The following is a 25,608-nucleotide window of genomic DNA, read 5'->3' as shown; positions in this document are numbered from 1 at the left end:
TAAACTAACATAAAATGCAGAAAATTTTTGCCCCTAAGGAATGTGGCACAGTTATAAGCAAATGGGGCAAAAAGAATTGCATTGCAACAGCAGAAACAGGCATCTCAACTTTAACCTGCAACACTCCTTTTGCTTGTCACTTCAGAGATCTCAGATGGAGTAAAGCAACAGGCAATTATATCTTAATTTAGGAATTGTAAACGTGTAAGGATTATAAGGTTCTACTTACCATTTTATGAAAAGCATCCTTCCCCCTCTGGATTTGTACTGCATTCAATGCTCTTGGGGAGTGCCAGGCAATTTGTAATTCCCAAATGCGTTAAGCATGAAGTAGGTGCTGCAGTGCTCAACTTCAGCAAGATGGCAACGCTTCTAGGCAGAAAGAGCCACAGAATTTTCAGCATTTACGCATATTGATAAATTAAAACTTAGGCACTACAGCATACCCAAGTCTGTTAAGCAGAAGCTTGAATTTCTATTAATTCTGTTAGCATGGACTATTGTTATTAACAGCCCTATGTATCTTAATATTTGCTAAAACCACTATCATTTATCTCTTTAAAACTGACATGTTAGGTAATATGTCCATGTTTCAGGAAGAGTTTGGTAACACAAAATTGCATTTAGTACTTAAGGCAACAATCTGACAACTACAGAAGGGTAGAAAACTCCCACTATACCCTCCACTCCTTTAAATAGAAGTAATATATTGAAGCTCATTTTCCACAAAGAAGCCGCATACCGATCCTCCATACAGCTTTTCAGAGCATGTGTCTGACCTGATGAGGGGGCAGTGGTCAGAGAGGATCAAAGAGACACAAAGGAGTGTGTGTAAAAGGCATTATAGACAAAGCGGACTCAAAGGGACGGTGTCTGCACATTCTAAATAATACAAGGCTGCCTGTGCTTCACATACACATATGCATATTGAGAGGCCAACTTTGCCAACAGCTGAAGAACTTGTCCACCACAATTGATGAAGTTCTTTTATTTTCAGTTTAGAAAATTGGTCAGATTAGAAGTCTAGTACCAGAAAGGGTACTCCAAATAAAACCAAAACCCATTAGGCTACTAAGGTAATTTTGTGAAATGCAGGAGGACTGATTACATTACAATCTACATGATCTAAAGAATTTTCTACCTTGATTACATCTTAGAATCACAGAATCATTAAATTTGGAAAATACTTTTAAGATCATCAAGTCCAATTGTCAACCTAGCACCATCACCATGTTCACCATCAAACCTTCTTCAGTTTCATACAAGACCTTCAAGACTAAAAGCCACGGAAAAAAGCTCAGAGAAAAAAAATTTTTTCCTTTCTCCAAATGCATAATTCAAGACAACAAAAAAAAATTAAAATTCTGAGGGCTTCTTCGATAATTGCACATCAAAGTGCAAAATTGCAAAGTCAAACTCAGTATTTGGAAACAAAGTAGAATTTGTCTGAGACAACTCAAGGTGCTATTATGAACAATTACCTTTATGTCATCCCACTGGAAAGCATCACGTGAGCAAAGTTTTTTTTTATTGAACTGTAAAATGATATGTGCACTCACTGTTACTCTTCTTTGTGGAAAATTTTGTGTATTTTCACATAATAACTTTTGCAATCCAGATGAAAACCTCTGAAATGATTATTCTGCAAGTGTTGGCCAGATGCATCCTATATCAATAAATATGAAATTAAGGAGTATATTTCTTAGAGACAAGTTTTGTAGATATTTGAGGACAGAGTGTGGAACCTAGAGTTTGCATGAGGTGCAAACCCAAGTATTTTATGTTAAATCTTGATGTGAATGAAAAGAAATAGCCACAGGATGGCAGCAGAATACACAACAAAAGGAAGAGACTGGTGCCCCTTTTCATGACCAAATAAGAGAATTTGAGGAAAAGGCAGGGTGTTACCTTCAACTGGTTCATAAGGAGTGTTCTTTGGTTGCCTAGTTTGAAGCAGGAGCTGGACCAAGAGGAAAGCTGCAACCATGAAGTTAAGAAACTACATTGTTTGATGTAGAAATACACCAAGGATGCAGTTGTAGTTCACCAAGGACTGATAGATATGAAAACTGGAGTGTTTGCAAGCAAGGAATAGCATCTCCTGAAAGCCTTGGTATACATCTGATTGTGAAGGAGTACTCTCATTAACCAAATGTTGTGAAGTGTTGTGTTGTCCAGTTGTAAAAGACATCAAGAGCTTCACCTCAATGTTCCCAAATCCTTACTGGCACATCAAACAACAAATTTACATTATATGCTTTTACTTAACTAGGGTTACATGGGTTACTAGTACATACACAGACTGCTTAAAAAATGACACTGAAAAAGATAGATTTATCAATTAAGGGACAGAAAGGACCCTCAGATTTCTGGTCTCTTCTGGACGGATGTGTGGGAGGAAATATTTGAAATGCTATCATAAATAGATACACTTTATTCTATCATTATTCTTATATCTTTTCTTTTTCTCTTTTTTCTTTCTATGTTCAGCCTATGGTCTCTTTATGCCTTAACTTTATTCCATTTCTAGGTCCTACTATCTTGTTTCCTCTGGACCCTTAATCAATATTCTTCAAGCTTCAGTATTTCACTTCTGCAGACCAATCCTCCTAAGTGTCAAGGAACTTCTATTGCATTGTTCATATATTTTATCCTCATAACAAGAAGTATCAGTTGATCAACTGATCAACTTTGTGCATTACCAAACTGCTGGACTGCTGGACATGTTCAATGACATGTGAGGTATCTGAAGTGCTTTTGCTCTCTCTCCTTGTCAGTTTTCTTACCCTGTGCCCTCTGCACCCCCCTCACCACAAGCTCATTTGATCTTTCTGGTGAGCCAGAAGCTTTTCTCCAGGAACTTCAGCCATTGGAGGAGGCTCCCACACAAAGCAGCACTGGAGCTCTCTTTTCCTCTCTCTTCATATTGACAAGATCTGAGCAACTCTCCCATTTAATAATCTTACCTGGTATCACCTGCCACAGGAAATCACAGCGCTACTTCAAGTTATTCACCAGTTGTCTCAGGTTCTGCACAAGTGTTACACTGTCAATTATCATGAATTTGCCAGACAACCTTGGGAAATACAAATCCAAACAGTCAGAAGGAGAATTTTTTACACACTGTGCAAGTAGCATGTCAAAGTCTTTCCCATGGGATGCTTTGAGGCTAAAATCTTACATGGGTTAAATATGCAATTGTCCTAAGCCATGGAATAAATATATCAAGACTATGAAATGCAAAAGCATCACCTGAAATGCAAGTTTCTGGAGAAAAGGAGACAGTCTGGAGAATGATCACTGCAGGTGACCCTGGTCTTAAAATTTACAGAGTTCTTAATAGCCAGTATCAGAGAGAGGTGGACCTTAGATCTAACACTTTATGGGCATATTTTTTTATTTTCTTACAGTTGGAAATCAAACTTCTGAAAGTTCTGTGTTTGTTTGTTTGGGGTATTTTTAATGCAAGTTGTGGCAGTTAAAAAAAAAATCACTATAAAAGTACTCTGAGACCTAGAGGCCACAAACAATGTGAATTTAGGGCATTTTGTCTCCCAGTTGTTGTTAAGACTCATAATGGACACTACTGTTTTGTAATGATAATCAGTGGTGTTGGACAATGGCTTAGGTGAGCAAGCAGGAAGAAAGAATTAAAAGGGGTCTATTTAACTAAAAATAATTTTCTATGTTTAAAAACATGTGAATCAACACACCAACCTAAATCTCTCTTACTTGCAAAAATAATATACACCCCCAATTTTCTCTCATACACATATTGCTTGCTTGTGCAGGCCCTTATGATTTAAAGGTATCACATATTTCACCAGCTTTGCACATCTTCTTCCATATCAAAATATATTTTAAGGATTATCTCTGAAGAAGGGGTTTCAGACTAAGAAAGTTGTTTGTGTTTAGGGAGCAGGGACCTATGGTTAAGCAATCAGATATGACAATCTAAAAAGCAATTGTTGACAGAATACTTTCTGTACTGAATGTATATTACAGCATTTCCTAAGGTGCTGTTCCCAAGAGTGCTGTGTGTTGAGCCAGTTCAGTCCCAGCCAGCTTCACAGTGGGACCCGGAAGAGAACTGGAAGGGTGAAAGTGAGGAAACTCTTGAGTTGAGATAAAGGCCGTTTAGTAGGTAAAGCAAAAGCCCCATGCAGAAGCAAAGCAAAACAAGAAGTTTATTCCCTGTTTGCTATTGGCAGGCAGGTGCTCAGTCACATCCAGGAAAGCAGAGCCCCATGAGTTGTGGTGGTTTGGGAAGACAGGTGGCATAACTTCAAAATTCCACATTCCCTTCCACCTTCTTACCCCACCTTCTGTGCCTGAGCATACACAGTGTCATGTAATGCAGGATATTCCTTGGGTCAGCTGGGGTCAGCTGTCCCAGCTGTGTTCCCTCCGAAGTCTTGTGCCCCACAGCCTGGTCATTTATGGAACAGAGAAACAGAAAAGACCTTGGCACTGTGCAAGCACTGCTCAGTAACAACTGAAACAGTGCTATGTTATCAACACTGGTTTGGTCACAAATCCAAAACATGATGCTACTATGAGCTACTATGAAGAAATTTAACCTCAATTTAACAGCCAAACCCAGTACAGAGAGACACTACTCTTATTCTGAATAGTGCTGGGTTTTTCTCTCATTTTTGTTTTATGAAGATAATTTTCAGCAGCATGATTTTCTTCTCCTGGGCTGGAGCCATAGTAGAGATTGTTTTCTCTCCTTCCATCCCTTCTTTCCCCCCAGTAAGTACATGAGCATTTCAGAAGTTTTATTGATGATCTTCAGCAGTTTCAAAGAAGTGGAAGCACCATGAATTCAAATGCTTATTGCACTGCAAGGCTCCCAAAATATTTTACAAAATCTGCATGTTGTAGAGATGATTTCCTGATGTAACACATCTAATCCAATGTCTAAGAACCCACCTAAGGTGAAAAAAACTCAGGTTGAGATCTTTTTGCTATATATATAAAATGTTATATATATGATAGAAATTTTCCTGCTAGTTAGAGCAGTCAATTAATTTCTTCATGAAAGACTAGTTTGCAACATCAATATATGCAAGGAACACACACATGGATTTCCATTAGAAAAATAAGTTAGTTATTAACTTCAACTATAGTCTTATGAATACAGCGGATATTGTCTCAATACCTAAATATTTTCCTTTAATGAGAGACATTTTAGTTAAGAGGAAAATTTTGAGTATATCCAGTACAGAAGAGTTCAGCTTGCTAATGCTTATAGTTTTCAAATGGTCTGTTCATATGTCTAAGTAGATAATTAATAAAAGATGAATAGCACAATATCAAAAGACATCTGTTTTAGCTGCAGAAATATAATGAAAGCAATTTAGTAAGTTTCAGAACAAACCCCACAAATATTTTTTCAGTTCAAAAGACCCAACTGAATCTTCAATAAGAATCTTCTTAACTCACTGCAGTGGTTTTCACATATGGTACTTTCTACCCACAAACTTCTTAAAATGCTCCTTAGGGACATGGATTGTACTACAGGTGTATTTTTAAATGTTGTCATAAAAAATAGGATAAACAACTCATCAGTCAGCCAGAACAGCGAACAAAAGGGTCTTTAGTTCATAAAATGATCTAACCTCTAAGTGCTCCATCTGTCAAGGGCATGTAGGACTCTATCTTTGGTTGTGAAAGCATGTGAGTCCTTTATAAAGTCAAGAAAAAGTGAGTAGGAACAGGGGTTGCCTACGATCATGCTGCTGCAAATTAGTAATGGGCAACTTTGACAAGGGGCCCATTCTGGTTTCCGTGAAACTTAGTGAAATAAAAATACTTTGTTTACTCTTATAACAGTCTGGATCAAGCCTCGTGTTTAACCAGAGCTCCACTGATTTGGGATTTTTTATTAGAAGAGTTTCTGATTTTTATCTGGCTTACCAGCACTTGAAAATCCTGCAGCAACATGTCTGTACAAAATAACCTACCAGTTATTTTGTAACTTTTGTTTCCAAGTCAGTCAGTAAACTGAAAAGGAGAGGGAAAGGTTCAAACAAATCTAATTTAAGTATTACTTGAGGACTATATTAATTAGCTCAAAATATTTGTGTAAAAGTATAAGATGCAGTATGCTGTAAAGAGTTTCTCTTGGGGATTACTGTTCATCCTGAACCATAACAAAAAAACCCCAGAGAATTTCACCCTGAAATTAACAGGTAGCAAATTCAAAACCAATAAAAGTGAATACTTTCTCAAGATACCAGTAATTGGTCTGCATGACTTATTGCCCAAGGAAGCACTGAAGGAAAAAAAATAATAGTGAGAGGTAAAAAGAAATTGCACATTTACACAGAGAGCAAAAATTCCAGAGTTATAAATGTTATTGCTAAAAATATATTCTGGAAGAAATATTAAAACATGCTTCAGGGCTCAAACCAATATCTCACTAATAATAAATAACATGATGAAACTTAATATATGGGGGCTGATTATTCTGAAATATCTAGAATATCCCTCTGTTAAAAAGTGTTGATTAAAAGGGCTATAAGTTTTACTTAGCGTGACAGTTGTCAAATAATCAAATGTAGGAACTATTTGGAAAATTAGTTCATGGTTTCATAGTGACAGTTTTCCACAGGTGGCATTTTGATATAGATTTTCCTAGCTGCAACGAAAGGAAAGATGAGGGAAAAATAACAATCTATGGGAAATTGTCCCAGGTTAATCCAGCTCCAGTTTTACTTATTTGTACAACCAGGGGTGTGGGTCTTAGGACTGGGTAGATGCCCTTTAGAGAAATAGTCAGAGCTGCTGATTCACATTGTTGTTATGAGTCACTGGCAAGGATTACTAATTAGTTAACTACATGATTTTATACAAAAGCAATAAAAACATGATAAAATACATTCATGAAAATAGCATAAGCGTGCAAATAGCACTTTAATGCAAGTGTTCTCCCCTATACAATCAAATAGCATAAGCTGATTTAAAAAAATTTGGCTCAGGCTGTTAACAGTGAATGTAATCTACTTTTTGAATCCTGATTTGGAGCTATTTAAGTTGGCAAATTTCCTTCTGTCACTTTGTGCAAAAACTTTTAAAATAAAAAATGCCTTATTTTGGACATTTTGGATATTTTAAAGTACCTTTTTGTTGTTTTGTTGTTTGGGGCTTTTTTCTTCACTTAAAAATTAACCTAAAAATGTTACCATTTTCCCCTATTTTTTGAATAACTCAGAGAACTAGATACAGCAGGGAGTCCAGAGTAAGTTTTAATAAGACGTAACACAATGAATGTATTTTCATTATCTGAAGGTGAATTTAGAAACTCCTTAAAGAACATATGGTTACTAAAGAGGAAGAAAAGGTACCTGCAGTACCAGCAAATCATTCCTCCATAATCAGAGAAAGTTGAAATCATACTCAACCCACCTACTCTCAGTCTCTGGGACCGCTAAAATGGCACCAAAATCCCCAGCTCCCTGAGCTTATAATTTACTTTCTTGTAAGTTTTTAGCTCAGTAGTCTTTAAAACTGTGGCTAGAACCTGATATTTAAACAAGGTTTATTATATGAATACAAATATACATTATAGAAAGAAAGCTGGAACAATCTTAGATTCAGATTCACATTTTACTGACTATTAAAGAGCAAATAACACTAATTTAATCTTATTTCATGTTAACTATTTGTCAGCTTCAAGGAAGTACTATTAAAATCAGATTTGGATTTTATAGTCAGTAGAATATCTAAATGATCACCAAAAAAGACCAATATTAACTGTGCAGCTAGTGCTTGAAAAGTGATTGAAGATAAGCTTAGAATAGTGATTGAGGCACTTCTGAAGTAAATGAGAAAATAGCAAAGGTAATAAATTTAATTTATTTTCCAATCTAACTATGAAAGAAAGAATTGCCAAACAGAATTTCTTAATTAGACTCATATTTTGGCCTCCAGGCCAAAATACTTGAAACTGAAGGTAAGCTGAAAAGACATCTGACTAGATGGCCTCTGCAACCTCAGGTCAAAATGTTTGCCTTTATTTTACCTATTTATTTGAAACAAAAAGTTAACCTTTACCCACATGAGAAGAATCAGGAAAAAAAAATAACATAATGAAAAATTTTAAAGCATTCCTTTCTTTCAAAATGCAAACTCTTTTATTGTCATGTACACAATTAAATTCTCAAAATTGCTTTCCTTACTCCATTTCTGCAGTTTTGAGACTTTTGAGATTCCCTGTGTTTCATATGACTGCAGGGACATCAAAATATAATTGACAAAAGACATCTTTTCTGGTTCAAAACTTCATGTTAGTTCTTTGGGTGATCCAAGCAGGTAGCTCTCATGGCTGTTCCACCCTTTAGACTTCATTAGAACACGTCATGAAATTGCATGTTATGCAGACATCACAAGGATCCACTAGCAGATAGACAAAATCAACCATCTGGAGAAAGGAAGGGATGGGAAGGCAAGGGAAGGCAAAGGAAATCAACTGAAACTGGTTCATCTGAGACACAAGCATAAAAATTTTTAAATGGTTGCAGAATATGGGTAGTACATCAACTTGTTTGAGCCACTTAATAAGCTTCCAGTATTATAATGTGGTTATTGGAATTAGAAATGTGCAAACCCAGAACTCTGTCATGAGTATATCATTTGTATCATGACTGTATTATGAATATCAGTGTTATCACTCGATTTCCAGAAGCTCAGACAGAAGGTTTCCTTCACAAATCTGCTCTGACATTTTTATGCGAGAACGCATGCATGCAAGTAAAGTATTCCTTCTTCAGATTTTTTTCCCTGATATTATTTTCAGTCGTGAAAAGAGGAAGTAGAAATCATATCCTGAGATTCATCAACCAGGGAAGAAGAAACTATAAATAAAATAAAATGAGTATTTGTAGAGATAGTGAACTATGTATGAAAATACACTCATAACATTGTTTTTCTGCATTTTAGACAACAAAGAGAAGTCAGTGAATGTCATAACTGGTTCATGGAGAGAATTTTCAAGACAATAACCTCAGCAAATTACTGACAATTACTGAAAGCTGATGACCTGAAAAACCTGGAGAAGGCGACCTTGATATTGTTTGTGCAGCATATTAAGTGTATAATACAACCATTTTCTGTGAGGGAGGTGACTGGTGTGAAGGAAAAGCACCACTATGTAACAAGAAAAAGAAGTTTACAGTACAGGTAATACAAAACAAGTGTTTGCTTAGCCAAAGCCCTGATCCAACTCCCAGTGAAATGTGGGTCAGACCAAATAAATAATTAAGGTGTTTTGCAATCTGTGGCAGTTTCTGTCATAAAGAGACTTCCCTCTGTATTGACAGGGCTGCATTGGTGGAGGTGGCATGGAAAGCTGTTCACTGTGACTTCATCCAGTCCTCGCCCACTGTGTTCCTACATCCAGACTGATGAGATATGGGCTGAAGACATGGACTGCAAAGTGGGTGGCAAGTTAGCTGGTCTCCAGGGTGGTGTTCAGCAGCACAAAACCAGCTGACAACTGGTTACCGAGAGCATCCCTCGGGGAGCAAACACCCACCAATGTTTTTAATTAATGGCCTTGTTGATGAGACAAACTCATCAGCAAATTTCAAGATTTCAGCCCAGCTGAAAGCTGTCAGGTCTCCAACCCTGCCTCTGGCCCTGTCTCCTGGATGGGCCTTGGCCTCACGCCGCAGGTAAGCAGTCTCGTGGAGAAACCTCTTGCACGCGTGCTGTGATCTGCCCTTATCTCCTGCCCTTCTCTGGCACCATTCCCAGGGCTGGAGACCCTGGCTTGCACAGACTGTTTCACCTCCTTGCTTGTCACCTCCTTGGGGCTGTCACAGGACTGCTCTTCCCGACTTTTCTCCATGTGTTTGGGGTCTTCAGGATAGTGCCCAAGGATGAGGCCCCTGCTTGCCCAGCTTCTGGCTCACCTGCCCACAGAAAGCAGCTAGGCCTCAAACACTGTCATGGACAAAGGGAACCACTAGAAAGCAAATTCAAAAAGATAGCAACAACTTACACAAAGACCCACCTTCCTTAAGACTAAGCCTAGAGAATAAATTAAATGGGCGTTTTTTATCCCTTTTTTTTTTTGGACTCCGAGAATGATGGCTCCTCAATGATACACTGGCTCTTTGCACAGCCCTGGAAGAGGAGCAGGGTAGATTCTGAATTTCCCACTCTTGTACTTTCTGTTGCTGGATTCAGGTAACCTGAATAACACAATGTCACAAAATTGCAGCCTTTGACAGCAAGCAGGATAATGGGAGACAACTTAGAATAACTTGGAAAATAAGTCTGTGAAAAGCAATTGCTTTTTATTTCTCCTTATAAGTCATGAGCTTTGCAGCATGTGTGACAACATCCTAAACAGTTACATCTATGTTGTTCCACTTATAAGAGGACAAAGGATAGACTAACATTATCTCTGGATTTCATGATGTTTGAGAGAGAAAATTAAAATAGATATTAGTTTAAAAAGTTATGATGGTTTTTCTTAATGTAGTCTATCAAAAGATATACCTCTGGAAGAATAAAAATTATTTGAAAATCCTGGGTTGAAATTAGGGAAGAATTTGGAGTAAGGAAAAAAAATCATGTTTTTTCCATAAACATTGCTAAATACAGTAAATAAATACACTAAATATTCATTTAATATATTTCCTTTTTAAAGATGAACAAGTTTAATAAATAAATCAGGATCAAAAAACTCCAAATAACAGGTATTTCATTTTAAAAAGAATGAAGTCTCTACTGTGTGCTGTTTGGGGAAGGGGTTACTGAAGAAAACCCCAAATGACTGGATATTGATTTTTTTGTTTCAATTTTAAATCAAAAGCAAAATTTTGTAACTACTTATGCAGTTCAGAAGAGGAGTTTCAGTGACTAAGTACAGCCATCTGTAAAGGCTCTTAAGTTACCCTTTTCAGTGTTTGATTAACTTTCCATACTCCTCAGTCAAGTTTATGACACTAATGCAAAATTAAAAAAAACCCTCTACGTCACAAATAAAACTGCAGAAACTAGAGAAAATAAAAGGAACATAACAAATAGTAAGAAGAGAAGAATAGCTTGGCATTTTGATTTATTATGTCACTTGTGTTTCCAAATGACCAGAGAATTTTTAAAATTGGTATATTGGAGTGATTGTTTCACTGGTCAGAACTCAATGAGTGTTTTATTTTCAGTCTGAAACGTAAATATGCCAACAGAAGTGAAGGAAAGCAACATGAGTGCAGATTAATGTAGGAGTGATATGCTCAGATAGCTGTAGGAGCTAAATTTGTAATTTTTTCTGACAGAACACAGAAAACAATCCAACCTTCAATTCCAGGATGATATAAGAGCAAAAGAAAATGCATTTGATTTTTCAGCTTAGGAAACATTCTGATCTATAAAAAGTGAATTTCCATAGCTGAAGATAAAAATCACTTGTACTGGATTTTGCAAAGTACCGTCTTGGGGTTGTTTCAAATCCTTTACACTGCAGTAAACAAAAGCAGGAATTAATATTTTTTTAAGCTGCAGGACCAATAAAGCAATTAAGGGATGTAGATGTCTCCCCTGGTCCATGTTTTCTTCCTCCAATATACTAATGCATTCAGTGTCTTCCACTGGAGTAAGTGTATTAGCCTTGTTTTCTCCACAATGTTCTTGGAATTTCTCTACCCGTTCAAGCTCTAACCTTGTTTTTTTTCCCAAGCACATTCAATTTTCTGTGTCCCAGCATTTTTCGGCTGCAGCCTTCTCTGAAACTTTTCCCCTTCTAGCCACAGCTCTCTCAAACAACCCACAAGCTCCTGAATGTTCTGTCCATACGTAATCTGACAAAAGAGCATCAGCAAAGCTTGCTGTGGTGGGGGTATGGTAACCACTGGACTCTGCCTAGCAGGCTGCAGCTCCCTGTGAGCACAGCGGGGTTTCCTAGGGCCGTGCGATCAGTCGCATCCCAGAGTCCAGTTTGGACAGCCCTGCGATCTGGCTCTGGCAGCCAGCAGTGTTACAATGCAGTGGTGATGAAGGAGGTAGAGAAGGGTCTCCCATGAGCGTGGTAAGATGGCTTTATTCACATCTTGACCCAGTGCCATCAGAGGCAGAGAGAGACCTCGTGGTCTGGGTACGAGGTGGTTTTGTCAGGGGCCCAGGGGCGGTCCCTGGGCGGGGTTGGGGTACAGGAGCCAATAGGGAGAAACCGAGGGAGTGGCCAACGCTAGGGCAGGGAACAGGGGGAACATGGCATCACAGAGTCAGGGGGTTGATAGGCTACCACAGTGGGGGTTGACTGGTTGTCTTGTTTGAGTTACTGTCTGGCTTTAGAGCCTCTCTTTCTCTGCAGCTTGGAAGTCAGACAGAAGGGATAAAATTGAGTTACAGACATCTACTTTCACAAAAGTCAAAGGAAATGAATAGCTTTGAGTTATCTAGGCATTGTGAAGTATAGCTGAAAATGCCCAAAAATGTATTTAAAAGTTACTAGGGAAAGAGGGGGCCAGTGGAACAGTGTTTTCACATAGACCTGATTGCCTTTAGAAGGAAGGTTAAAAACAGGGAGAAAATGAGTATCTGGCTATCTGAATTTAGTATGTCCAGCCACTGACTGATTTCAGAGCTGTGGAAAGAGTATTGAAGTGTTACTGCTCCCAGAGGTGAAGTGTTACTGCTCCCAGAGGTACAGATTTACTGCATTTAGCAGGGCAATTAGAACAACTACCAGGAAGTGTAAAACCTGCATGCTCAGACATGAAACAGAGTTTTACTGGAAATTGATTAATGTCATATCCTTGTAGTATTAAAGACAGCTTCTGGCTGCACTGCTTAAAATCTTGCCAAAAGAAAAATGCTTGCTGTCTACAGAACCACTATACTGTGTGCAGAATAAAAGAAAGAAAAACCACTTCACATCTGACCCACAGGCTAATAGGACAGAGGCCTGCAAAATCATTCATATGATCTGTTCATGGTTGTTAGAAAATGCATGTTGTTTTTTCTCTGTCTTGGGGTACAGCAGCATTGTGATGCAGAGCTTCCTTTGCTCTTCTCAGTTGGAGGTGGGAGCACCATTCCCTCAGAGATCTCTACCCAGCATCTCAGTGAGCACCAACATGGTGTCTGATATCACTCACGGTGGAAAGAGACAAGTGTACAAGGGCTGCTAAGTGAATGAGGTAGGAAAAAAAACAGGACAAAGACAAAAGAGAAAATGACAAGTTGAAAGAACACTCAGTTTATTATTTCCTGTAACAACATTTAATCCAGTGCAAAGTGTTGCTATATCTCAGACCTCTTTACTTCGTAATCCACTGTGAGCAAAGAAAGCATGACATGGAAATGTGGCTATTCAAAGTTTCTAAGCTGGATTTTTCAGTGAAATAGCTAGTGCATATCTAAATTACTACATCTTTATATTGAAAAATGTGTCCATGTTACAATTGAACTCAGAGACATTTCTTAAAAGTATGTCAAGAAGGAATGAGCGGCTCAGGGATGGAGAGTGAACTAGTCAGGCCATTTCCACAGCTCCTCAGTCCCAGCTCACAAAGGTGGGCAAGTTTGTCAGTGCATACCAGAATACACCACACATACTGGAAATCAGAACTAGAAATTCAAATAAGCATTTTGTATGCTGAACTATCGTGTATGATAGCAGCTGATTTTATGTAATCTCTGTAAATTATTCCGGTCAGTTGTCAACAGCCACAAATGTCAAGGAATGGGACACATTTTAAAATGTGTCAAGGAAGGGGACACATTTAAAAATTATAGCACATTTTCTATAAACTATGTTAGGACATAGATAGCTATAATAGAACATTAGCTTTCATTATGTTTCTTACAAAAGATGCAAATATATCTCAAAATTTCTTTTTTCCAATGTGAGAACAATATGTGCTTTCATATTAAGACTGAAAGTATAAAAAAATCTATCAACTACCATACTGGCAACATGAACAATGTAAATACAGTATGGTCATGCAGTCTAACAGGGTTATGTATTTAGGGCCATTCTGAAAGCTCTGGTGATAAAAAATTAGGCTAATTCTTAAGGTAACAGTTTAACAATTAGATTAACAAAGATGAAAAGTCCATCTCTTATCTATAGCTTTTGACTTGGGAGGCAGACTGTGAAGGTTTTGACGTATTTCATGGAGGACTATGTCATGGAAGAACCCTTCCAGGTCTATAATAAGCAGGGCGGTTTTACTCCATCAATTAAACACCATCCATTAATGCTCCTAATTTTGGAATAAATATTTGTTCCTTTATCAAAGAGCAATATTTTAGGTCCCTTGAAAAACCATATTTTGATGCTGAGGATGATTTTCCAAAGTCTGGAGCATGTGTTTAAGTGTTGAACACTTAACATTTTCTCATCTTATTACTTATCCAAATTCCAACAAAAGTGAGTTTTTTGTATACCCTAATAAGCAAGATACTTGCTCCCACAGAGAAACAGACCTAATTTTAACTTAGCCTTTGGTTGCCCAAGTTCATATTCTTATTTAAATAAGGTTCTTTCCACAGAAAATCTTGCTTCATGTATATGCCTCTGTTTCATGATAGGAAATACACTGCGTATTCAGCTAACAAAATGAAGTATTATGCAAATTAACATCAAGGAAGTCCTCAAGTGAATTAGAGGGTGGACTGCATAATAAGGATCTGAGATCAAGGGCCTGAGCTGTAATGGTTCTCTTCTGAGGGCATATTTATGCTGCAGCTGTGCAAAACAGTAGAGAGTGTTATGCTAGAATAAATGGCTGTGATGTGGGAGAGGGTCCTCACTGAGGAATCAGAGTAAATTTTACTTATAATACTGAGACCTAGGGTTGCATGAAATAATGTTCCACAGAGAGATGGAGGAATAAGGCTGGAGATGCATGAGAAAATAAGGGTTGCACATAGAAACTGGGCAGTTAAACTTCTCAGGACGGATGCCATTAGATAACAGTCAGATACAAAGGAAGTTTTTAAACATGTTTTTCAGTACAAAGGACTAGCACAAAAGAACTCTACAGACACTGTTCTTCGTACACAAATGCAAATACTTCCAAAGAGGAAAGGACATAGCAAAGCAGACTGATGCTGATTTTATATGCTTTCATTCTGTGAGCATGTAACCTGGGCAGATTAAGAGCTTGCTTATGTCCCATTCTGAGATTCTTCCATAAGCACAATAATTTCCATGATCTAGACGTCTCTCCTCAGATAACAATGCAGTAAATTACCATTTTGAGGCAGGGACAGTGAAGATTTATTCACCTCTACACATCTTTCACATGCTCTATTACTAGTGTTTTCTTCAGTTATTGTGACCTCAAATTTGATCACCAAGTTAGATGCCCAGGTGTTCATGCTGATGCTGTGATGATTTTTTGCCTTTTATTTTATATATACCTTTTATATACCCTTTTATATAGCTTTTATGTATCATGGCATCAATGCCAATCCAGTTTTTGGTATTGAACTCCTTGAGTAAAATACTTTCCCTTTTCCTTCTGGAAAGCAATTCTGATTTTTATTTGGGCTTGTGGGCATAAAAAGTCAAACTTAAAATAGAACAGCTTGATGCTATCAAAACAAAAAATTTTCTTTGAGTTGAAAAGACATCTGTCAAGATGTATTCCACTGGCAGTTTATATACACGTTTTCAAAGGGTTTTTATAATTTACAAAGATCACTTGCCAAAACTCTTGCAGCAATCCTTACTGAGGTCATCAAAATCTATGCTTCCACCACTTCATCATGCTCTGAAGTTTTAACAAACTATTTCCAAAAAACTATGAAATAGTGAGAGTTAGCAGGTGAAAATTCACTCTAGGAAGGAAAACAATTCCATCAAGAAAGATCTGAGAAGGGTAATAGCACTACTTGGCCCCTTGGGCTGAGGGCGCACAACAGGCATGAGAACTTCAACTGGAGAGCACAAAAAAGACATCCAAGGTGACAGGGACCAGGTCCCAGGAGGTGTTAGGACATGAGGAAGAGGGAGGACAAAAAGAAGAAACCAGTCTCACAGTGGCATCCTGAGACCTGCTTTGGCTGTGGCAGGGCACAAGGTGCTTGCCTTTCTGCTTATTGCTGGTCACATCACATCCCTGAGGTGTATATTTACCCTCATCTACGTCTATCGATTTATGGACAATCTTGTGCTCTCTACATCATAACAAAAGTGTCACAGAACACTTATGAAATAGTGACTCTCATTGTTTACAGACCTTGAGCACAGAGATCCTTGCATGCATAAACCTATTTGTTCCTATCCCCTTCCTCAATACGAAACAGGCGCTGAATCATTTTCATCTAAATGTCACTGAACTTCTCCTGGTTTAGGCTGCTGGCTGTTCAGCTCTCAGAGCTGGTGTTCAGGGACACACAACTCTAATAAATTTGATGGAAATAACACTGTCACTTGATTGACGCAGACAGTGACAGCAGGTATCACACTTGACTTATATGGTCCATATGACTGCTTAGTGCAAGCTCAAATCCTCACAAGCTAAATACTGGCAGATTAAAGAAAGCAAGCCTGTGATTTTTGCTGCTTTGACTGTTCATTTTGGTTAAGTCTGCATTTTCTTTTTTAAAACAATTTATTGCTGGGACTAAATAATATATACAATCTCCTGCTGACAGATTCTATCTGTCTAACTCCTTTGATATTGTGGAAGGAAACACAAAAGATGTGGGCATTTCAATTGTAGCTAACACATTCCCAATTTTATTCTGGATGAAAAAGTGGAGACTGAAACTTTTGTGAGAAATGAACTGTCACTGGGACTTCTGGGTACTACACAACACTGTGAGTCCTAGGACTCTATATAAAGATTTCTCTAAGTTGCAAAAAAATTCCTTTGACATTGTGTTAAAAAAATATCTGCCTATTGGAAGCCAGAAGTGGCTGTCACATTCTTCCTACAAAGCTCTTCAGCAGAAAAAGCCTGAAACATTTTCAGTCAACTGAAATCAGCCTGGTTGCAATGAATGGGTAGCTAGAGACTTTCATTGCTTTATCAGCTATTTCCAGGTTTTATATTTTGGGTTTGTCAGTTTACAAATCCATGGTCCATATGCCAATGTAAGTGACCCCAAAATCCCAACACTAGCCAGCAAGATCATCCATATCTTCCAGTAGACTGTTGAACTCCTGGTTAGTATTTGTGAATAACATGCACAAAGTCTTTAGCATGTAGCTATCACTAGCTCTTGTTCATTATGATAACCCATTAGGTCTTGGGGGAGGGTAATTGAAATAATTCTATAGATCAGAACCAGAGATGAACCCTTTTTGAATAAAATCTGGGCTTCCCCTGTTCAAGCAGCTGGACTCTTGCTGCTTACGACTGTGTTTGGACAGGCCTTTCAAGGAATTTTGTCAAAGGCAGTATCCAGGATGGACGCTTGCATGACTCTAAGGACCTGAGCCATCACAGTGATTTCTAGCAGCCAGCCATAAGATCTAGATGGAGAAGTACGAAGTGCTTTGGCATATTCAGCCAGATTTCAAGTGTGTAGCACCAACCATGCATTGTTTGACTTGTTGTGTTGACCCATGATGTTTTGAAGGTCTGCTCTTCTAATACTTTTTTCCTGAATAGTGAGATTTTGGTGGTATGATTTTTGCGGGAAGTAGGCAAAGAGGAGCTGGCTAATGAATTGTAGGAACCAGTGGTGCTTCCTCCTTATGTCTGGTAAATCCATATATAGGATAAAAAAATATAGGACTTAAAATATTAAAAAAAAAGATATAGGATAAAAATAATATAGGACTTACTGTTCTATAACTGACCTTGAATCCTTTATAATTGCTTCAAATAAAGAGGATTTTTCTCATTTGGTTTAAGAGAAAATTATCTGTCTCTAACAGTTAATATGTTTTTGCGTTTCTACAGCATGGACATCTACGTCTGAGCTTCTGTCCTGGGCTTCTATGATATTCATTGGAGACATGTATACATTTCTAAGGAATCTTAAGCAGATTTTTAGAACAAATAAAGTTCCGTGAAAAGGTATTTCTTCCCAGTGTCTACAAAGGGATAATAAATATGTTAGGCATAGATGTCTGGAACATTTTGGATATCTAATGTTAAGGAAAAAGTCCATTCAGTCGCCTCAGATTCTAATCTGCAAAATTAGTGTTTCATGTATTATGACTTATCTTGAAATTTTTGATAATTTAAACTTAGTGTTCTGCATTTCTTGTTACTGAATTGCATCCAATTTATTTAAATGATTTTCCTAATTTGTCAAGATCTTTTAAAGTCTGTCCTCATATATGTTTACAGACCCTCACAGCTTGATGTCATTGGAAATTTAATAAGCACACTACACTATTTAATCATTGACTACCTACTCAATGACTCAAGTCACTAATGAGAACATTGATAAGAACCGGGCACAAGACTGATCTCTGCAGAACACTGCTCAACACGTAATGCTGGACAACAAAGAACCATTAATAACTACTAAACATGGTTTCCTAACCATGCATCTGCCGCATAGCAATTTCATGAAGACCTTCTCTGTTTTGTTTATCAAAATGTCACATAAAACAAAAGATAGTGGTAAGGTAAAGATATACAGTATATACTATTCTGCATATTCAGAATGTCCTATCAAAAGAGAAGGAAATTCAGAGTGTATGATATGTTCTTGACAAATTTATGTAAGTTGTTATTCATTCTCTCTCTATTTTTGGCATATTTGCAAAAATTATCCTTTCATATTGCTATTATTGCATAAACAGAAGTTAAGATAATTGGTACATAATTTCCAATCTCTCCCCTGCCTCTCAAAAAGATAAACTTTATATTTACCCTCTTTCCTTCAGGAACTTGCTCTAGATTAAGCAGCACTGTCTGTCTGAGTAGCATTCACATGCCTTTTTTTCGTGGAAAAAGACGCTGAGGAGAAAAATAGAAAGGAAACATTTTGTCTCCAGATTTTGCCTTGATTTGGAGGTATAAAACATCACTAATGATTGGATGATAATTGTTATATCTCCAGAAAATTTTAAAAAGTTTAATTAGTCCAAACCCAGTACTTTTCTTCGACTTTCCGAGTTCTTGACCCTTTATGGAAGGTCTCACTTTTGCTTCTAAAAACCATATATGGGTTGTGCAAAGGAAAGTTTTCCATTTTATAATGCCTAGTAGGGTCCTGGTCATTGATCATTTTACAGAAATATGTTTATGTATACAATGAAATTGATTTTAATGAATTCTGGGAAGGCTGCATAAAGTCATTGAAAATTCACAACAAAGTAATTTAAAATTAAGATATATAAGGTTCATGATGACTCTTTCTCAACTAAAATATGTTTAGCTCAGTCCATTCTTTTCAAAAACAAGTTTTGTCACTAAGGATTTTAAAAACACAATTATCACTTTACTATTCATGGAATGGTGGTATCTTAAGAATTGCGATGAAAAAGATTTCTACTCTGATCTCTGAAAAATCCTCTATAGCGCCGGATATTGTTCACAATGATTCTGTGTATAATAAATACTTCTAAAGTAATCTGAAATAGCTGTTAATAGAGTATTTTCAAAATGTTTTGAAGAGGCCTCAGATACCATGAGACTTTGGGCATGATCAAGCCCTGGAACAGGTTTCCCAGTGAGGCTGTGGGTTCTCTGTCCTTGGATAAGCTCAGAATTGGCTTGAAGATGTTCAGACCAGACTCAGTTGAGTGGAGACCTGAGCAACTTTCTTTCATTGGAGCTGTTTTGAGATTATCAAAGTCAAAGCAGAAATAAAGAACATATTTTTAACAATGAGGTTTACTAGCTAAAGTTAGACTTTTTTTCATCTCTAGATGTCTAAATACTCTTTCAAATGTATGATTTTGTCAACAAATGACTGATCACAACAAAAAAAAAATGGAATAATATTCTAGGGATTATGTTGTGCTTAACATCATTATGAACTCTTGATTTCTTTCACAGAAAATTATTTTTCATTATTCTCAATGTTCTGTTGAAGCAATCATAGCACTGTATTTGGAAGTACTTTTGATTTCACGTTTTGCCTAATCAGCTGCAAGTATTTTCCACTTACATTTGTGTTTCCTTTTCCAAGTAAAATGCTGTCTATGGGGATTAATATTGAACACTATAATTTCTAGAAGTATAGTTACTTCCATTTACAAGAAACATTGCAGAATTGTTGAATCATATTTCCTGAACATAATGAAAAACAAGCTATCATTTAACTAATATTACATTTGAAGGAGAGAGGAAATAATACATGAATAACAGGAAATTCTGCACTGCTGTTTTTAAACCACTAAATAATTTCCTGCACCACTTGGAATCTACCTTTTAATAAATGAAGTCACTTTTTATTGTTCATCACTGAAAATTTTAGAGGTCTATGTGTTCTGGTTTTTGGTTTTTTTTCCTTTTCCTTTGGTATCACTGTTTGTACTCCTGGGAAAAATAATTTGACTTTTTTTTTCAAAAGCTACATATGGAACAATGTGACAGATTTCTTTAGGAAGATCAGAGAACCTTCATTACATGAAGAAAACAGAAAAAGGACAAAAAGTGGAATTACTAAGTGAAGGGAAAGAAAATACAGGTGCTAATTTGCAATTTCTTACACTGTCTGTCATTTTGTTACTGAAAAGTAAGTCTATGTATTGATCCACGTAATTTGTTAAGTCAAGTGTTTTTTGAGATCTGATTACTCTAATGAGTATGCAATTTCAAGCACTGCTCCATCTACCAAATAAAGGGCAAGAGGATGATTAATTATCTCCTGTCTAGAGGAGGAATCATGTTAAGTGACAAAATCCTGTGATTTTTTACCTTTCATGTAGGAGACAGTTGTGAAGGTTGATTTGCCTGCTCAGGTCAGCTCATAGGCATCTCCTTAGCTAATTGCTGTTTTAGTCTTGTTGGCTGGCTAATTTCCTCCTTTTTTATATGCCTGTACCCATTAAATTTTGAAAGAAGCTATTGCCTTACCTTGTACAAGCAGTATCTTGATCACAGGATATTGTTTCAAAAAGTTTGGGGAAATCACTTGATATCTCCAGTTAATCACAAAGCTGTATAGGAAGCTGTATAGGGTCCTTGTGTAAATTTATTTACATCATGGAGTTTATAGTGGTTTATGATGTCCCATTCAGCCTAGGGGATATAGCGAAGGCACTAACCTTAAGACAGGATATCTGGAAACCATAAAAAATAAGTGGCGCAATAGGTGCTGTAAACATTCAGTAGCTGGAAAACCTGGCTAAAATGAGCTGTTCAAAAAGGCCATTTTTGTTCCTGGGTTTTGAGAGGCAGGCAGATCCCATACAGGACAGTTTCCAAGAGAACAGCCTAGAGGTACATGTATAGCAGATGTGACTCAACGTGTCTGTTGCCAGGGAGGTGCCATTTAGCTCTGATTATGAAATCAATTCCTTCTGTTAGCAGCCTTACCAGAAAGCTGGCTGCCCTCTCTTGCAGATAAATGCTCTCATCAGCTCCAGCGGTCCCTGTAAGCAGCATGAAAAGACCACGTACATGGGGGTTTCAAAGAAAACATAAGCAACATTGTACTGTCCAGTTTCAGTGTGAGCAGTGCCAAATAAACACAAGGAAAGAGAAAGCCTGGTGTAACAGGGTACTTGCCTGTCGTGACGGAGATGGCTCCCAAAGGCAAGCAAAGATTTATGTAACTTTTACCAGCTTTTTCCAAAGTAGTTCTAACCAAGATGGGTCTCTGTAATGGGGAAAATACTGCTTTTCAATTTTTCCTCTTTCTCCATCTCTAATTTTTTATAACTTCTTTACCTTAGTGAAAGTTAGAAAGGAAAAAGGACCTTTACCATCATTCCCAATTTTCATCGAATCACACTCTAAAGACACTCTGCATGTTTATGAAAGAAATTAATCCAAACAAAGAATTCACAATTAAAAAAAAAACCAAACCAAACAACCAAACGCAGAGAAAAAATATTTGAGGTGAATGACTTAATCACATATAGTTAAGAGTAGAAATACATAACTAAAATAGACCAGTGTTATTCATCACAGCACAATAAAATCAGTCACTCTCAAATGAAGCATTACTCATATGATACAGTATATGATAAATTTTAATATACCTAATTCCTTTACCTCATTATAACTGTTCACTTTTAGCAACTAAAGAAATCAAGAGATAACTTACTTTGTAACTGTAAGTGTGAGCAAAACACACCCTCTAGACAAGTTTATTTAAAACAGGAGACCAGGTTATGCTACTGAAAATTTTCTGGAGAAACATTTTAGAGTTTTCAATTTCAAAAATCAGGCAAACTTAGATTTTGAGAAATAAACTGTTATTTGAGGTATTATTGGATTTCTTTAATGGTTAATACTAAAAACCTGCAGTCTTGTCCTTCAGCTGCATGAAAAATAGCAGAGAGATTAAGATGGATCACTACAAAGCAGGGAAGAGGAAAAGTGTCCCAAAAATGAGAGAGAGGGGGAATAATTTAAACTGTGGAATAGTCATGGATATCATCCAACATCCCAGATGATGGACAGAATCTTAGAGTGGGCTCATTTTTCCTAATTTTAGCCACATAAAAATTAAGTTCTAAGTAAGACATCCAGACTACTTTTATTGTCAATGAAGAGACATGCATATTGGAAAGAATATCAAGTATCCTACTTGACTTTGATTCTATTACGGTATGAACTTGGTCCTTAAGCAATCTAACTTTCTCTTTTGTTAAAGAGGGTTGGCTAGAGGTATAGCTTAAGCTTTAACTAAATGAACATCTCAAATTAGCTATCTAACTTTTAAATGAAATCAGTTGAAAAATGCTCTACTTACAGGTGAAACAACAGAGCAAGATAAAGTGAGACTGTTTTCCTAAACAAATAATAAAACAATCAAAATAAGCAAATAATCAAAAAACAAACACTGTGCTGTTACCACCACTTTGTCCTGATCCTTAACATCTGTGTTAACAAGCAAATATTCCCTTCAAAGTGTAAAAATGAAAAAAGGAATGTGAATATCTTTGTCTGGTCTTCATAAATTTAATACCGTATTTGAAAACTGGTCATTAACGGAAGTATTGACTGAATAATCAAGCTCAATAACATGCTTAGGTTTCTTTTACATATGCCTCCCTTTGTAGTAAAAAGATTAAAAATATAATGAAATTAATACAACTAAATTAAATTTGCCGATTTTTCTCAAAGAATGAGTGCTGTAAAAATAGAACAGGCATTTAGTACTTAGTTACCTCAGAAAGACCATGTTTATATACAGAGAAAATATTTCTGTTATACAGTGTATTCACTGCTTGCTGAATATTCAGTCTCCATTTAAGATTGACCCAGAGCAGACATTTGATACAGCTGGCTGATTTCTGCAGTCAAATTAAGTGTTGCAGATTCATGGCAGGGCCTCCTGGGATCTCTGCATGGAAATAAAAGTCGGTTCAACATATCTGCACAAGGGTGCAACTCTGTTTCATTTCCTTTTGCAGTAGAAACCATTATAGAGTCCTGTGATACTGAGCAATGGATATTTTATGTAGATTTATAGTCTGGACTTGGAATCATATAGTCACAGGGTACGCTGAATCGGAATGGACCCATCAGGATCATTGATCCTGGATCTGCGCAGACCACCCCATGGATCACACCATGCCTGAGAATATTCTCCAAACTTCTTGAATTCTTTCAGGTTTGGTGCTGTGACCACTTTCCTGGGGAGGTTTGTAGAGACACCCTAGCAGATTATTAACTATGGAAAACAGAGCAGGAATGACTGTTGAGAAGTTTCCTCCTTTATTTCCTGTTTCCTCAATTTCAGAGACTAGTGCTGAACACAAATCTTAAAGTGTTTAACATTTCATACTTAGTGTCTGTCTTCATATTTGATTTCTTTAACACTGAAAAGCCTGAAAGACTGTTTAAAAATGATAAAACATAAACCAGAAATAGATCATGGTAAGTACGCATCACAACTAACCTTAACCAGAGAGAATTACAGTGAACGTTCAGGACATATCAATTCTAAACACAACTCTGTGGGAACTTCTGTAGCTTGGGATTTGAATCTTCTCTCAACATCATTATTTAATCTGTAAAAAGTGACAAGGTATAAGCATCAAATCTAGCCAATTACCTTTAAAAACGTCCAACAAACCATAACAAGACATACAGAAATATAGCTCCCTGCTCGCTGAATTTCCTGCAGTTAGAAGCTTTCAAATGAGACAGACAACCAGAGATGTTCACAGGAAGATAGCTGAGCTGAGAGAGGGCAGAGCCTCCCCTCGACCATCTTTTATTCGGAGAAGGGGAAAGGGGAGGACTGGGGCGGACCCGGGGTGAGCGGCAAATCAGACACTGCTAAAGAGTCTGAGTTACATTTGGTTTTGCCCGCGCTTGGAACAAAGGAGCTCAGAGCACATGGGCAGGAGCACGTGTCTTTGGGAGGGGGAGGGGAAGCTCAGAACAGGCAGCAACACAGAAACATTTCTGAGAAGCACCTAGTGGAAGAAATAAAAATTAAGATTTAGACTTGCTCAGGAGCATGAGAAGCAGTGTGCTAATCAGTCAGTAATCAATATGCAAAAGAAGAGCTCAAGAGGGATAACAGTAGGAAAGCTACACAGATCTTTGCAAAGATGTTCCTAATAGCGAGAAGAAATGATTTCTACATCATAGGTGTTCCATGCAGAATTGTCCCTATTTTTGTGTGGATACAACAGCTTTCAAAACAAAGTAATTTTAAAAATCTTTCTATGGACTGGAAAAATTTGGTTTTTTCAGAGCTTGAAACATTTCCATAAAGAGTATTTTGTAAGCATTTTGAGTGGGGTCAGAAACAACTGTTTGTTCGTTCATTTGTTGTTTTCTTCAGATTTCAATAGAACAAAATACGAGGGATTTTTATTACTACATATACACTTGCACAAATATAAATAATTACAATTCTCCAAAGGAAAATAGCCGTAAGAACTAGTCATGGCTCATTTATTATAACCATTGTCCTGGTAGGAGGAAGTGTATTTGTTTTAATGGTTAATGGAATAAGTATTCACTTGATGGAAAAATTAGAATATAGAGAAGTGACTCAAAGCCTAGTAAAATGCAGAAAACAAGTAATCTTAGAGCCCAGGGCTTCTAATCTCCTAGTCTAATTCCCAGTCACTCTCCCATTGAGAGTTACTGTTCTCATTTCAGGGAGATTTAGGTAAGTGTCTGTGTGACCCCAGAACTGCAAAAAAAAGTAGGAGTTTCAAGAATCTCGTAAACACAATGGAAGTAAGTTTGAAGAGAAAGAGAATATTGTACAATTCTAGGGTTAAGTCCAGAACCAAAACCAAACCAAACCAAACCCAAACCAAAAAGCAGTATTAAAGGTCTACTCAGAGTAATGTCCGCTGTCCTTGAAAACATTGTGCCGAGAACTTAGAGGGAATTCAAAGGAAGCAGTTAATTGGTCATGTGTACACGCTGAGTGAACACGAGTGTTGTGTTCTCCTTTCACGCGCCAGCCATAACCGCTGTCTACTGCAATTCCTTTTTCGTCAGGTTACTCTCGCCTTATACAAGAATTTACCAACCAGTCCCGTATCTATGGCTAGAGAAAACATTTCCATCATGTTTAGTTTCT

The sequence above is a fragment of the Corvus cornix genome, chromosome 3 (genome assembly GCF_000738735.6).
Source record: "Corvus cornix cornix isolate S_Up_H32 chromosome 3, ASM73873v5, whole genome shotgun sequence".
Lineage (NCBI taxonomy): Eukaryota > Metazoa > Chordata > Aves > Passeriformes > Corvidae > Corvus > Corvus cornix.
The sequence above is the reverse complement of the archived record's forward strand: the minus strand, read 5'-3'. Positions refer to the sequence as shown.